At 46.3% G+C, this 16,735-nt stretch overlaps 1 long non-coding RNA gene across 1 annotated transcript; it reads left to right on the top strand.

Annotated features, from left to right (window-relative positions):
• Positions 1 to 5,746: 5,746 nt before the first annotated feature.
• LOC122462480 lies at positions 5,747 to 15,346 on the top strand. Its single transcript, XR_006285034.1, has 3 exons — positions 5,747 to 5,974; positions 8,642 to 8,646; positions 15,336 to 15,346. It is a non-coding gene; the product is annotated as an uncharacterized LOC122462480 (long non-coding RNA).
• The last annotated feature ends 1,389 nt before the right edge of the window (positions 15,347 to 16,735 follow it).

Below are 16,735 nucleotides of genomic sequence, written 5' to 3'. Positions count from 1 at the left end.
CCATTAGGAGCTGCTATTTTCCCTCCACCGCCCCCTATCGCCCCAGAGCTTGAGACGAGCCTAGAAGCTGCAGCCCATCAGGCACCCCGTCGGGGGTCCGCACCCTGCTTGTCCGTTTTAGTGGACCACAGGGCTGCACCGAGGGCCCTGCCTGGGAACAACCGGGAAACCGTAACCCCACCCCCCCATGAGCTGCGAGGAGAGCTGCGGAAGTTTTTAGAGGATGTCCATGGCTCCCGCAACAAGGTACAACTTGCTCTCCAGCGATGGGGGGACTTTTCTCAAATCCTCCAGGCCACAAGGGCCCTCATGGGGGAAGGTAAAGGGACAGGGAAGCAGGATGCCGCGGCCTACTGGCAGGTCCGCGTCTTCCGTGAACAATTACTCACCTACGGGATGGGTCAAGGACTGCTGCGTGGCCCGCTGGGAGATGCGAGCGTCCCTGCCAGTGAGGACCCCTCCAACCCTCCCCATGACACCTCTCACCATCGCAACATTGAACACCCGGGGTTGTAGGATGGCTCTCCGCAGGTCCCAGGTTCTCTCCTTTCTTTGGGAGGGAGGGTACACTGTGGTTCCTGCAGGAGAGCCATATGGACCCGACCGCCGAAGACAGTTGACCGTTGGAGTGGGGGGACAGGGTCTACTTTAGCCATGCCAGGGTTCGACAGGCTGCAGTGGCGACCCTGTTCTCCCCTGAGCTCCCTCCCACCCACGCTTCAGACCATCCGGTGGAGCGCGGGTCCGCTGCTCTACCTCGGCGTTTACCTTTCTGCCATGCATCCCTCTCCGCCGGAGAACTGGGAAAACTTAGAGGGCGGGGTGATAGAGCGGATCCGGAAATGGACGGGACTACTCCGATGTCTCTCCCTTGGAGGGAGAGTGCTGGTGCTTAATCAACTAGTCCTGTCCATGCTCTGGTACCAGCTCAACACCCTGGTCCTGGCCCCGAGTTTCCTGACCAACCTCCGGACATCGATTCTGGGGTTCTTTTGGTCATGAATGCACTGGGCCCCTGTAGGGGTTCTTCATCTACCCCTGAAGGAAGGAGGACAGGGCCTAAAGTATCTGCACACTCAGGTCCATGTCTTCCGCCTCCAGGCCCTACAGAGGCTCCTTTATGATGCAGGCAGTTAGGCGTGGAGCATACTGGCGCACGCCATCCTGCACCGCATCCGAGGGCTCCAATATGACCGGCAGCTCTTTTATCTCTATCCGGGAGGTCTTCTGCGAGACCTCTCCGGGCTGCCGGTCTTCTACCAGGACCTCCTCCAGACTTGGAAACTGTTTTTAATGACCAGGTCCGTGGCGGCCACCGAGGGGGTAGATCTCCTCACGGAGCCCCTGCTACACAACCCCCAGCTCTGTGTGCAGGTGGCGGAGTCCCACTCGGTGCGCCAGAGCTTGATCCTGGCAGAAGTCACGAGAGTCGGAGACCTCCTGGACTACGACCGGGGAGACTGGCTGGATCCCCTGACGCTCGCTCGGCGCATGGGGCTCTCCAGACCTCATACCCCCCAGCGCGTGCTTCAGGAGGTGAAGGCCGCTTTGCCGCCCACTGCTAGAGCTTACCTCAATCGGGTCCTGCTCGAGGGCACGCCCCGCCCACCCTCTACCCCAGGCCCGCCGGACCTTTTAATTGGACCCCTGCCCCGTAGACCCAATCGACCCCCTCACCCCTTTACGGCGAGCCAGCTGCATGAACTGCAGCCGGTATGCTTCCAAACCGCACCAAGGAAACATCTATACACGCTCGTGCGCCACACCCTTCACTCCCTCACCCTAGTGTCCCACCCCAACACAAAGTGGCGAGACCTTCTGCCACCTTTGGAGGGTGAGCAGCCCCGGTGGGCCAGCCTATATTCTACCTTGGTTCCGAGGCCCGTCAGGGACATCAGTTGGCGGCTCCTTCACGGAGCTGTGAGCATGGGCACATACTTGGTGCGGTTCAACCCCATCCCAGATACTTGTCCCTTTTGCGGTGTGAGGGAAACCCTGGCGCATGTATATTTGGAGTGCTCCAGGCTGCAGCCCCTGTTCTGGCTCCTCACAAATCTTTTATTATGTTTTTAGTTGCATTTTTCCCCTCACCTTTTTATTTATGCACTCCCCATCTGTGGCCTCACAAAGTCGTGGGATCTCCTAGTTAACCTCCTCCTGGCCCTGGCTAAAACGGCCATCTATAAAACCAGAGAGAGGAGGTTGGCCGATGGAGTTTCCTGTGACTGTGGGGCCGTTTTCCAATCCTCGGTCTGTTCACGTATCCGGGCGGAGTTCCTCTGGGCGGCGTCCACCGACTCCCTTGATGCTTTTGAGGAGCAGTGGGCGCTGTCCGAGGCTCTCTGCTCGGTGTCCCCATCCGGCTCCCTTTGTTTTGACCCTTTGATTGGGGGAGAGAGTAAGGGACCCCAGCCCCAACTATTGCTGCTGCTTAGAGGGGTCCTTTCACACGTGGGTGCAAGTGCCCCCCCTGGGTTGTCCACCCCACAGCCTGCCCCTCTTGTTGGGTGCTTTCAGAGGAGGGAATTGTTGGTGACACTCAGGTGTGGCGCCAGGTAACTCGAGGGGGTGGCAGACCTTGAGAGTCAATGAAGCCCCCTTGCTCTGGACCACCAGGTAACTCAGAAGGGTGGAAGACCACGAGAGTCGAGGAAGCCCCCAGCTCTGGGCCCAGGAAAGCTTGAACACTTCCCTCCCCTGAAGCTAATGAGAAAACAATTGTGATTGGTTGCTGTGTTACAAAACAAAACAACAGCATATGCAATGTGTAAGTGTGTTATGCAAATAACAAACTACCTTTTTTGCTTCAAAAAAAAAAAATTATTCTCCTATAGCCATCTGGCCCGACCCTGTCACACCAGTTAAGCCTGCTGTGATTTTGGCCTCTTGCACTGCAGAACTGCATTCACGTGTTCCTGTTATGAGGGTGAAAATCTTAACGGCAGCTAATTGTTCAATGCCACACCAGTGATGTGAAGAGCTTGCAGATCTGCTGTCTACATCCTGGTAGACAGCTGCCGTGTGTAACTGTTGAAGTGGGTGTGGCCCTTTTGCGAACTGGAAATAGCTGACTCCCCCATCCAAAACAAACGAGTTTAACGCAGAAGTCATTTGGTTTTCTGGCTTGCTGTGTAGTTCTAGGATCATGTAAGATCATTTCCTGATGTATCCACATGAGCAGTACCAGTGATGGTCCAGTAGTTCGGGCACTAGCCTAAGACTTAAGGGTATGGCTACACTGCAGCTGGGATTCCCAGCGTGAGTAGACAGACTGTCCCTAGCTCAGCTCAAGTTGGCAGGCTGAAAATAGCAGGATAGACATTGTTGCACTGATGGCAGTTTGGGCTACCTGCCTGAGTCCAAGCCTGCTTGGCCCTCTGGGCCTGAGCTCAGGTGGCTAGCCAGAGCTGCTGCCAGTGTCCACACTGCTATTTATAGCACGCTGGCTCAAGCATGAGTCCATCTACCTAAGCTGGGAATCACGCCTTCCACATACTCTCGTCTACACTACTCGCCAGATTGGCGGGCAGCACTCGATCCAGCGGGGATCAATTTATCGCATCTAGTCTAGACGTGATAAATCGATCCCGAAGCGCTCTCCCGTCGACTCCTGTACTCCACCGCCGCGAGAGGTGCAAGCGGAGTTGATGGGGGAGCAGCAGCAGTTGACTCACTGCGGTGAAGTCACCACGGTAAGTCGATCTAAGTACATCGACTTCAGCTACGTTATTCACGTATCTGAAGTTACGTAACTTAGATCGATCTCCCCCTCCTCCCCCCAGTGTAGACCAGGGCTCAGGGACCTGGGTTCAACTCCTGCCTTCTCCACTGCAGAATGCCTGTGTGACCTTAGGCAAGTCATTTCACTTCTCTCTGCCTCAGTTCCCCACCTTTGAAATGGGGATGATAGCACTTCCCTCTGTCACAGGGATGCTGTGTGGATACATACATTCAAGAGTGTGAAGCGCTTAGACATGGGGACCACAGAAGTATCATGTATCATATAAAGCAACATGAAAGCAGACTGAGAGTCTCCATCTGAACTAGGAGTGGGTGAACTGGTGCAGATAAAACAGCTCACAGCCTTTGCCTATTCTTAGAACCAAATCTTCTGTGTTTTTCCATTTCTAATTTCCTGCCAGGACCAGAAATTAACGTGTACAAATACCACAAGAGAAATTATTCTCATCTATTTCCTGCAAGGACTAGAAGTGCCAGAAATATAGCACAATAGAAAGTTCTTTCAGTGATTTCTAGCCCAGTTTTGTAAAAGCAGGAGGTTTGGCTAAATTCTAAACCTTTGGATTCAAAGCACAAAGATCTGGAGGCAGCTGCCTTGCTGATAAATAGCAGAAGCTATGCTGCTTTGCAAGTATAAACAAGGCAATTCCTGTGTTTTAGCTTTTTAAAAAGTGGTTTAAATTGCTGGATTATTGATTTAATTCCAAAGTGCAAGAATTTGTTTTCTCCGATTCAGAACTAGGTTCAGAAAATCAATAATAAAAATCAATAATTGTTTCTGAAATATTTGAAAACAAAGCTTTGTATTAAATAAGTGCTCTCCCATTTACTGTCTGGGATGGCCAATTTGCTGAATAGCATTTATGACACGAGCAGTCTGGGAGTTGCAGGATCAGCCCATTATATCTTCTTCCAAAAATCTTATAGTAGACACCTACTAGACCTTGCTAAACCAGCTGTGGAGTATCATAGACTCCATTCAATGGTGATGTTTACAAAGGGTTTGACTCTTGTCTATGGCACTGTTGTTTTACAAGGCTAGCAGAAAAAAAAAATGAAAACCAGTTGGCAGGTTTAAAAGACTTTCTTTAAACATCTTTTCCTATAGCAGTATTAAGGACACCTTGTTTGAAAGATTTGATTCTTTGAATGTTGTGGATTATGGCATTTGAAACAAATTGGTGTTTACAGGCACACGAACGTAATTGAAAGGCTGTGTGACATCTTCTGTATTTTCCACAGTATGCATCCGATGAAGTGAGCTGTAGCTCACGAAAGCTTATGCTCAAATAAATTGGTTAGTCTCTAAGGTGCCACAAGTACTCCTTTTCTTTTTGCAAATACAGACTAACACGGCTGTTACTCTGAAATGTATCAGACCAGTGATTTAGATTTAAAAAACAATCCTTCCCGCCATTAGGGGGAGCTCAAGGGCCACCACCCATTCTGAATAAAGATGTACTCTGTGTCAGCTCTAGCATACCCATACAAATGAATCACTGACAAAAGTAATCAAAGAGTATATGTCATTGTGCTAATATATAAACTGCCTTCCTTAGGGTGTCTGCTTATGCACATAACTTTCTGCTGTAGGTCACTTAGCAATTTTCAATCGTTTTCGGAATGTTTAGATTTCAAATCAAAGCCATTTTCTTTATTCTGACACAACTGCCCTCCCGCCTCCCCCAGCCCCGGACACACACACACACACCCTCTATTTTCTCTTGTATAAATTTCCCCAGATCTGAATCATCTCTCCAAACCTCCTTCAGAAGCAAATAAGGTCGAACAGTGGTAATGAATTGGTGGTGATAAAAATCTACAATGCATGGGTCCTGGAAAGAAAAAAACAAAACAAAACCACACTACTCACTTTTCATCACACACCACTTCCTCACTAAAGGGAATATTTTCACAATTGTTTTAAGCAGAGCTGGTTGAAAATTGGAATTTCCAATCAGTGGAAAATTCCGGTATTTTGATATTAGTTATTGGTCCAAGTTGGGAGGAAAATTTGAAATGGCAAAAAAAATTTTGCCCAATGGAAAGTTCAGAAAAATTTCAGTTTAGAGCCATCAAAAAGTAAAGCACGTGGTGATTTAAGGGGGCCAGTTTCACAAAGCTGAAAACAGTTATGAGCTAAAACAGGTGGGAGGAAGAACTTAATCAGAAAAAGGTGAATGACAATTGGGAATTGTTCAAGAACACTTTACTAGATGCCCAAAAAACCACTGTCAAGGAAAAGGGACACATTGATTAAAAATAGTACCTAGTTGAGAGTGGAAGTGAAGGCAGCTATACGTACATAACAAATGGAAAAAAGGAGAAGTTAACAGTATCAAATATAAGTCAGAAACTAGGACCTGTAGAAAATTGATGATTGAAGCAAAGAGACACAAGGAGAAATCTATAGCCAGCAGAGTTAAGGACAATAAGAAGGAGGGTTCATTATGTATATTCAGAACAAAAAGACTCCTAACAATGGTATTGGTCCATTACTAGATGGGAATGGTAGAATTATCAATAATAATTCAGTGGCAGTATTGATCAATAAATATTTCTGTTCTGTATTGGGGAAAAACAGATGATTTAGTTATATCATATGCTGATAACACTGTTTCCATTCCATTAGTATCCCAGAAGGATATTAAACAGAAGCTACTAAATGTAAACATTTTTAACTCATCATGTCCAGATAACTTGCATTCAAGAGTTTTAAAAGAGATGGCCAAGAAGCTCATTGGACCATTCCAGGAGCTGGAGCTTTCAGAGAAACAACACACACTGCAAGCTACAGGATACAATCTGGAGAGTTGTAACAATATGAAAGTGAAAGTGAAAGTGAAAGTGACCCCCCCCCCCCCGCGCCTCCAGTGGGAATGAGGGGCAGTTGTTTTGGCCCACCCTGTTCAGGCTGTTGTTCTCTTCTAGCGCTCCATTAGGAGAGGTCAACGGTCTTCTTTAGCTGGGCTCCACAGCAGACCTGCTGGCGGTAGCTACAGAGGGAACATAATGGCATTAGAGCACTTCTCAGGCTTTCTATGTAAGAACAAAGGCACATGGGCACATTCCGATGTTAGCTAGCACCCACACCCTCCTCTCTGTCCAAACACCCAGTTCAGCATTACATTGCATAACTTAACATGATTCTAAACAAGATGGCCACCATCCTGGTCAGTGTTCCTCTGTATGCCCCTGCTCTGCCCTGACTCCCTTACAGACTTCCCAGAGTCAGGACCCCCTTCAAGGGCTGCTTCAGCTGTCTGATAAGGAACCAGCCACTTGAAGTTCCCTTCCTGGGCCAGGTGGTTCTGGTTGGCTTATTTAGCAAACCTGCTCCAGGCTTCAAGTCTCCTGCAGGCAGTTCCCTCCCTCCCTCTGCTCACTCCGAAGGATCATAGCCAAAAATAACCACAGCACTCTGTGTCTGTATGTCCCTAGCTCTGCTGATGTAGCTCAGCACAGCCTCTTCAAGCAGCAAAGAGTGTGACTGCTGTGTAATAGCTAATAAGGAATTCTACAGCTCTGCTTATCATTTCCTCCCAGTGCCAATTAAAAAGATTTAGTTAAAGAGAATGCAATTACATTGTCATGGATAAAAGGGATACAATTAATTAAAACTGAATATTTTCCCTCAGGAGTGTTGATCTTTCCAGATGTTCCCCATCTCCTTCCCTGATCATGTGTGATGATCTGGAACGAAGCTATTCTGGAATTTTAGAAGAGGTCGGCGAGAAAGAAATCTAGATGTGCCGTACTAGCCTGTTTCTCTCTCTCTCTCTCTCTCTCTCTCTCTCTCACACACACACACACAGCATTATAGGGAAGACCAACGGACTAGCTTTTCCATATCCTTAAGGTTTGTCAGTGACACATGACTAGGCAGCGAACCTTTTTAATTTGTATTGACTTCTCTGGGATGTGGGGCCTGATCTTGCAGCCTGTGGACCAGTAAGTACTCCTACTGAAGTCAATGAGGCTATTCACGTGACCAATAAAGAGCACACCTGAATACTGTTAAAAGCCTGGCATTCCCAGAGCTGCTACCTAGAGCCAGTGCTTCGTCTTCTGTCACATACCACAGTATTTTGTGGGGAGGAAGTCAGAGGTCACTGGGGTAGCTGGCAGGGCCAGAGGAGGAATTGAGGTGAGAAACCTCAGCACTTGGTGGCAAGTGAATGAGGAGAAAGCATTGGGAGATGGTAGTTCATGATGAAATTTGTTGAGATTCTCATCAGCAATACCCTGAGCAGAGAGGGAAGTGAGTATGAGAAAGGGGGTATATGCAGGGGGGATTAGATGGTGCCAAATAGGTCAGAGGGGCAGTTGATGAGGGTGGCTCAGTTGTGCTGCTTGACCAGGAAGAAGGCAGAACTGAGGGAGGAGAAAATCAGCTGGAGCTGAAGGAAGTCTGCATGTTTGTGGGACTGTCTGCAGAGATCTTCAGTAGCACAGAAGCAAGGGTGGAACAAGCGGATGGTGGGGGTGGACTTGAAGGAGTCCAGGCTGTTGAAGAGCTTGGTGAGCAAGTGAATCAACAAGTTTTTTCTTTACATTTTTCACCCTCACCCTTTTTCCCTTGTAGACAAGAGGACAGCTGGGGGAATAAATGATTGTTTGGTTCAGTGGGTGAACTGGAAAAAAATTGGTTAATTTCAAACTAAAATTGATTTTTTTTGTTTTTCTTACCAAAATGAAAAAAAAAAAAGATTTGGTTTGGACTAAACGGTTTCATTGTTGATTCGACTCGATGATTCAAAATTACTCAATATGATGAATTTGAAATTTTTGTCTTTAGGGGGTTTTTTGGCTGAAACTATTTGCTGAATTCAACGTGAATTTGTGAACAGTGCCCTGAACAATGCATTTTTCAGCAAATTTATTATACACCTGTAGAGAGATGGAGTGGCCTCCCTCCGAACTGGAAAGCTAGGGACTACTATACTCCCCCAGGTGGGCGGAGCTGAATCTGACCCACGCCCAACACCAGAAGTCCTGGGGTGGGACAGGAAGTATAAAAGCAGAGCCCTGGAGCTCAGTGAGGACTGGACCCCAGGAAGGAGCAGATGTTTCTTCCAGGGGGTGGAGATCTTTGCAGGATCCTGGATTAGCACCCGAATGGAGCCCAGTGAGTATCCTGAGGAGCTGTGAGTATAGCCAGCAGCCAAGCACCCTGAGGAGGCAGAGGATCTTTGGACTATGGAGCCCTACACCCAGACTGTGGTAGGAAGTAGACCGGGGAACCAGACTATCATCCAGTTCTGCTGCCAGAGAGTGAGTCAACATGTTTTGGGAGGATTCCCTGCTGACCCAGAGGTGGACCCATCTGTCACTGTTAGGGCCCTGGGCCTGGGTCCCCTTACCCCCTTTGTCATTGACCCAACCCCTTGGGTGGTGGCCAAACCCCCTCTTTTTGACCAGAAGGCCTGGGCTGTGTTGTGGGCTCACCCCAAGCCAGTGGCCCCTGTGTTAGCTTCAGGTTAAATTCACTCAATCTTATGTTGTCTCCACACTTTTTCAGTTTTCAATAAACTGAGCATTGGAGTATTGTCAGGGGTGAAGCAGGGCAGGGGTTGGTACTTCAGTAGAAGGCGAGTGGGCTTTTTGCAGTTGTGAAGGAGTGGGGGGAGGCAGGGAGATTGTGGGTTAAGCATACTGGCTGGGAGTTGCTAAAATCATCACAAGTGAAATAGTGAATGTTAAACATGGTGATGTGTAAATTGTCATCTCTAGGTTTTAACAAACAATTGACATGAATAGGACTCTTCTCATGTTCCTGAGCTATTGTTTCAGGCTGTCTGCAGGCTCAGGAAGGCACATCAGTGCTCAGTTTTCATTTTCAAGGGGTTTTTTTTTTTTTTTTACAATATGGTCTAGAAACACTCACTAATGAAAGCTTGGATTCTGAAGCTCAGTTTCGCAGCAAGGGCTGGATTCCATATTTGTGGAACTCTGGAGTTCACAAGGCCCCTCCGATAACTGGTATTTATTTAATCATTGCCATGTCACAGCACTGGCATTACCATTGAAGTGTAAAACGTTATATATAGCAGATTAAAGGTAGTTCCTAAATTATGGTCAGGCAATAGGTATAATGCAGTTTTTGTCCCAGCAATGAAATCTGTATATAATCCAAATTGCTAAGAATTGTGACCTCATCCTGCAAAATACAAGGATCCACTTCTGACAAGAACGATGTTTACTGCCTTGAAACAAGTCCCTCAGATTCATACAACCTCAGGTGTATGCTGAATGCATCCAGGGGATATCAATAACTTTGCTATGGCAGGATGATTTAGCTCTGAAAGGCAGAGGAGGACAATTACATTTGGCTCACAGCTAAAAAGGTGATCTGTTTGATATTTTTTTAAAATCCGTTAAAACTGTAATATTAAATGTCAAATGTACTTATGATTTCTCCTGCTCATGTTAGAGACAGTAAGAGTGGTAATAATTTTAATATGCATGCTAGACCTGCCTAAAGGTTAAAAAGCATCGGATAATGTACGATACAAAAATTGTATTTCCATCCATCTCCTCCAAACTCTCCCATTGTGAACCTGAATAAAATCTCATCAGCTACGTTCTGCAGGCACTTGTTCTGGCTAAAGGATTTTTCCTAGTCTCGTTCAGATAAATGTAACAATGGAAGAAGGCATCTGTCTCAAATGTGTCCGCAAAATCTTGTTTCTTTCACTCTCCTTCATACTAATCATCTTCAGAAGCCACTGCCAACGCTGACCGTGTATGCAGTATAGGCCTTGTTAGGTGTCCTGCCATCTACCTTGGTTCTTTGCTTGCATTTATTGCCTGGAACAGCTTATTGCTTGGCACTTTGTTTGTTAAAAGCACTAAGGCCACTTTCATCCTCTACTGATGTGTTGATGTCCATGTGAAGAAAGTAAGAATCCACAGGCCATTACTGCTTGGCTTAAAAAAAGCAAGATCTAACTAGAGTCAACCAAATGCCATGAGTAGATAAGGAATGGCCCCATGAAGCTGCCTCTTATAGATCTGATAGTGCAAAGCTGCCTTAGTTCCCTTAAGCAGCCAATCCCTGGCTGGTGTAGAGCCAGTCTCACTGGGTCTATGCCTCTGGTAGGACGGGGCGTGTGAGAGAAAGAAGCTTCATATCTATAACTTTTATAAAATGGCTTTCAGATGTACCACATCTAATGGCCCAGATTCCTCAGATGTAATGTAATACTGATAGACCTCGGTCGTTGCTGGGCAGGATCAAACCTGGGACTTCTAGAATGCATCCATGTCTAGTGCATGAGCTAAAAGCCACATGGCCCTCATCTAAAAGGCTGTAGCAGACTCATTAATCTCTAAGTGGCCTCTGTGCCACTAGAGGGAACAAAGTACCACACCCAGGAGGTGTGTGGGTTACAACAGCTTTAGGCATATGAGTATCCCCACTGGTTTCAGTAGGATTACTCATGCATCAAAGTTACTTGCATGCATAAGTCTTTGCATAACCAAGGCCTATATAGATGCATTATGTATGTGTTCTGTAGAATATATGTAACACAAGTTTTCTAACCAATAGAAAGATTTTTGGCAAGACATTGCCTCAGTTGTCTCCTTTATGATGTCCCTATGGCTCCTAGTGTTAGTAACCTTTTCCAAAAACTACAGCTTCAATTTATATATTTGAAAATGTCATACAAAAGGTCCTACCAACTAAAACGACCAAGGAGTCAATTCTGATAGCAGTACTGTATAATGAATAGGTTTTTCCATTTTAGACAATGAGCCAAATTCTGCTTTCAGTTGCATCAGTGTATCTCTGTAGTAAGCTCCCAATGAAGTCAGCTATTCTGCTATGACAGAGCTGTGTTTAGCCCCAGAAGCATTTTAAAAAGTCTGGACTCCAAAAGATTATACATTTTATTTAAATATTTCTCTTTTTTTCAAATGTGACTTAAAATCTATAAGTAATTAGTTACTGTACTGGCTACATTATTGCAATGTTCTTCCTTTAATTTCTTATTCAGACTGTGAGTTATAACCCTGAAATCATTCCAGTCACATCTGCCTTCAAAGGTCTAAATAGGAAGGAAAAAAGTTAAATGCCTTAATATCTTTGATATTTGCAAAGATATTGAGGATTTGCTGGGGGATTCAGCGCTGGATGAAGAAAGAGTTTTGTAGGCAAATAGAAGAACTTGTGCCTACAGTTCAAAAGGAAACATCCATCCAAATGCACAAAGATTATGTAGATGTATGAGTACTAAACAATCATTGCTATTCAATGGCTGCCTTTGTCTTTTGAGTCCTAGGTTAAAACTAGTTTAGAAGAAATACAAAGGCCTATTCCACTCCTTTGTTGATTGTTAAATGAATTTTAACAGTCGTGTAAACCTTCATTTACATTAGAACTTGTAATTACAGTTCATCAAAAAAACAAATCAAAGCCTATCACATGGGTAACTTTCTGAGGTGCTGAATACGTGTTCCTTCTAAGCAACGTTTTAGGAATGCCGGGTGAAAATCTAAGCTATTCTGGAACTATTTCTACCAATTTATAAAATACTAACAGACTAGCTGCAGTGTAAATAGTTGTGGCATACAGTTAAGGTAACAGTAATGCAATAAGGTGAAACTAAGGAAGTGACCCTGCAAGCCCTCCATTTTAGGAAATCCCATGGAAGTCAATGGAAGCTCCATGCAGAGGCATTGGGCCATAAATCATTCAAGATCTGAATTACTGGCTGTGATGGCGTTGGGGGGGGGGGGGGGGGGGGGGCGGGTATATGCCACACACTGGGGAATCAAGGCTAATGAGCAGCTCTGGGTCCAGAAAGCCCTGCCCAGTTGTACCTGCTTGGCATGCTCACCATGGAGGCAGAGCTCAAAAGGGAGCTGCCCAGTTCAGTCAGGATGGGCAGAGCAGGGGAGCAACCCCATGCTGTTCGTTCCTGCAGAGAGGCTGTGGGAGTTCCCCACTGCTTGGATCAGACCTTTCTGTTGAAGGCCCCTGTGGAGGCTGGGAATGGTGGGCTGTGACTGATGGAGAGGAGCCTTTGGATCATGGTTGGGAAGAACCCCATGCACACACACACAGTTCCCCAGCTGGTGAGGCCATACACAGACTTGGCTGTGACTTTGGAGGGGAAAGGCCTCAGTACAGCCAGGGAGCAGGTGTGGTGGGGTCTGCCCCAAGCTGCATATCTGACGTGCCAGTCACAGGGCCTGGGGTTGGAACCTGGTGGAGCAGGGAGGGCCTAGGTTCCCCTACTGCTGGCCCCACAGACCCTTGCCGCTGGTAATAGTTCTGTGTTCCAATGCTAAGCCCTCTGATGCTGCCCCCTGAGAGCAGCTTCATAACTGTGCATCTATTTGAAGTTAATGAGTCTGGTCTCTTCTACTAACATCATATCCCAATCTCCTGAAAAGTTAGTCAAACAAATTGCAGCAAACTTTAATGGAATGGATGTTATGATCACCTAGACTGACCTCCTGTACAATATGAGAACCTCACTCAGTAGGGTCTCTATCAAGTATGTATCTTCTGTTTGAGCTATGGCATATCTTTGAGAGACATCCAGTCTTGATTTAAAGATTTCAAGTAATGGAGAATCCATCATGTTCCTAGGTAAGCTGTTCCAATTGTTAAATTACCCTCACTGTTAAAAATGGGCACCTTATTCTAGTCTGAATTTCTCTAGCCCTTGGTCTTGTTCTGCCTTTTTCCGATAAACAGCCTTCTGCTATCGGAAATCTGTTCCCTACAGAGGTACTTGCGGACTGCGATCCAGCCACCTCTTAGCCTTCTCTTGGCTAAATGGAATAGATTGAACTTTACTTGCTCGCAATAGGGCAGCATGTTTTCCAGACCTTGAATCATTCCTGCTGCTATTTGCTGAACCCTTACCGATGTCTTGACATCCTCAGTGAAAGATGAACACCAGAACTTGGGGCTAAGTCAGCACCTTGCAACCTGCCCTGAGGAAGGGGAATGAGTATTTGTGCTGCTCCAGAGAGCACAGCACAGACTGAATTTTGACCTTGCATCAGTTTAGTCCCTGCTTCTCCTTGCCCTGTCTGGCAGGGAAGGGATAATGTGTGCCAGATCTCTATGCCCCAACGGGGAGTGGATTTAAGGTTTTGCCCACTCCTAACCCTCCTGCACAGAAGGGGAGTACTAGTCCTACAGTGACTGCTCTATCCACCTCCTGCCCTGTGATCCAAGATGTAGGTAGTCTGTGTATTGGAGTAAAGGACCACAAGAGCTGGCTCACCATTTGAGCCCTTGGTAAAGTACCATTCATTAATACTCCACTGCTGTCATTAAATTGTAGTCGGCATAATATTGCCCAGGTGAGCACCTTGACTGTCAATGCTGTTTTATTGATTCCCTGCACAGAGTGTCTTATATGTCAAACACTGAGCAGGGAACTAGCCTGTCGCATGTACAATATGCCAGTGCAAACAGGTTCGGAATGAATCAGTCTTTTCCTCTCTCTCTCCCTCTCCATCTCACTTGGTGTCTCTCAGCATCTAGTGATGCAAGCAAAGTCCAAAAATAATCAAGACTTTCACTTGTGCTAACACTACTTGGAAATGACAATCCCGTCTTAAAATTTTAGAAGAGCTACAGAACTTGTAACAATGGACCTGACGTGGAGAGATGCTTAAGCCACCACTGGAATCCAAGCCCTTGTCTACACGACAGAATTACTTTGGCATAATTACGTTGCTCAGGGGTGTGAATAATCCACTCTCCTACCGACATAGCAACCGCCTCTCGCAGACATGGAGTTATTAAGCAGATGGGTGAGCTCTCTCCCATCCGCTTACAGCGGCTTCATCAGAGCACTACACCTGCATCAATGCAGCTGCGCTCCTGTTTGTAGTGGAGACCTGCCCCAAAGGAGTGAGAAATGGTCAGCACAACTCAAATCAGGCCCAGAACATACTCTTGTGTTCCACCCGTGTTCATGATTTAAAAGTGAATTATCTGAAGATAAAGTTACTGCAACCTCTGCTCACCTGGGTATTCCTCATCGTGATCACTTGGCCTGATTCTGGTCTCACACCAGTTCTATTTAGACTGTGATTCACTTGATGATGTTGTCACTCTGAATTTAGGGTGTGGTCCTACAAGGTGCTCAGGTTCTCTGGCTGAGCTCAGTGGCCGCTCAGCACTCTGCTCAGTGCCTCGTAAGAGCAGGTCTTCACGTCAGTGGAAAGGAGATCAGTGTCCGTCTCAATGGCTACAGTCGCATGAGTGCGGATTACTCTTTCCCCTAAGGGTTGCAGGGTCAGGCTCAGTGTTAAAAGATATTGTTGATCCAACTTAAAGCTATAAAATCCAACAGAGACAGACTCCTGCAGCGAGGCCTGGGGGGGCGGGGCAATATGGTGTCTCCAAGAATCAATTTATTTTGATCAACTTTTAAAATAGTCTCCACTCTACACTATAAGTGGCCCCTGCTGCAGTTATTAGATGAATGGGGGAAGAACTCCCTTTGGTTTTCTTTTGTTTAGGCTCCTCAGGGGGAAGACCACCAATAATAGAAAAATTGACAGCTGGTTTCTTTGCTTTAGACTCTCTGACTCCTCAGCCTGGCATGAGGACTGGGGAGGGAAGATGGCTACTATTTTGGGAGTGCTTTGAGGCGCTGTGACTTTCCACCTCTTGGATTAGAATATGTAAAACACACTTTTTCAACATTTTTTCTTTTTGTTGCTTCCAGACACTCCATGCCACATGCGGTTACATTGCTTTGTGTCATTTGTGACCTGCTACTGCATGGCATGACATGACTCGATGTAACCAGACAGAGTGCGCTGAGGAGTTTAAAAATAAAAAGTACAATCGTTGGTAAACATGTGGGGCTCAGTTCTGCCCTCAGATATGCACGTACAGCACCCTACTGACTTCAGTGGAGGGTCCACAGGCATAACTGAGCACAGAATACAGGACTGTGGGTAGCAGAGTACGCATTCCAGGCTGTGTATGCAGCTCGGAGTAAATTGACATTGCTCCATTGGTATCAATGGAGCTGCACTGATTTAGGCCACCTGAGGATCTGGCCCTCTCTATTTCTAACTTTGCTCTAACCCACCTTTCAGTAAAGCTGCTTGGCTCACATTAACTAAATCGTCATGATTATATGCCAAGTGCACTTCAATGACAGGCATATTTTATATGCTGCCAATCCACCCTTCCTTCCTACATATCTTTTCTAATAAGCTTAAACATTTCATTAGAGTGGGGACACACCACTTTGGGTTTAGTGAGCCACTGGAATCAATGCCCATTTACACCAGCGGAGGATCTGGCCCTATACATTCAAGGGTTTGATACTACAAGTTTTGAGCTCCTGCAACTCCACTGGACATCCATGGAAGCGGAGGGTGCTCAATGCCTTGTGGTGGCACTCAGCCCTTTGCAGCTCTGTAGTTTGTAAACTGGTTTGGGACCCTTCAGGAAGAAAATTGCCAGAGCAGTGATGTTACCAACTCTCATGATTTTGTCTCTCATGATGATTGTGTTCCTTAAAGCCCCAGCTCCTGGAGTCATGTGGATATGTGATGATTTCAGCCATCATTCTTAAAGAAAAAGTAAGTTTCTAGCTCTCATGGCTGTGGAGAAAGCTTCAAAATGTGCCACTTCCCCCCACACACACACACATGCACCCTAAAGCAGGGGAAGCTAATTATTTTTTGGTCCAGGTATAGGCAAGGTCCAGACTCCAGAGAAAATAATAAAAAAAATTTGGGGTCCATTCAAAAGCATCTGATGGTCTGGATTTGGCCTGCAGTGTGCCACTTGACTACCCCTGCCCTAAAGGCTCAGAAAGCAAACAAAAAGATCACCAAATCTATTTTTACATAATCTCATAATTTTAAAGCCAATCTCATGATTTTTGTGAGCCTGATTTGATTTTTTTTTTTTTTTTGAACATTTGGGGCTGGCCGTACCATAGCAAATAACTTTACAATCACAGGTTTCAGAGTAGCAGCCATGTTAGTCTGTATT

Source organism: Chelonia mydas, chromosome 11 (genome assembly GCF_015237465.2).
Source record: "Chelonia mydas isolate rCheMyd1 chromosome 11, rCheMyd1.pri.v2, whole genome shotgun sequence".
Classification (NCBI taxonomy): Eukaryota; Metazoa; Chordata; order Testudines; family Cheloniidae; genus Chelonia; species Chelonia mydas.
This window is presented reverse-complemented; position numbering and strand designations above follow the sequence as displayed.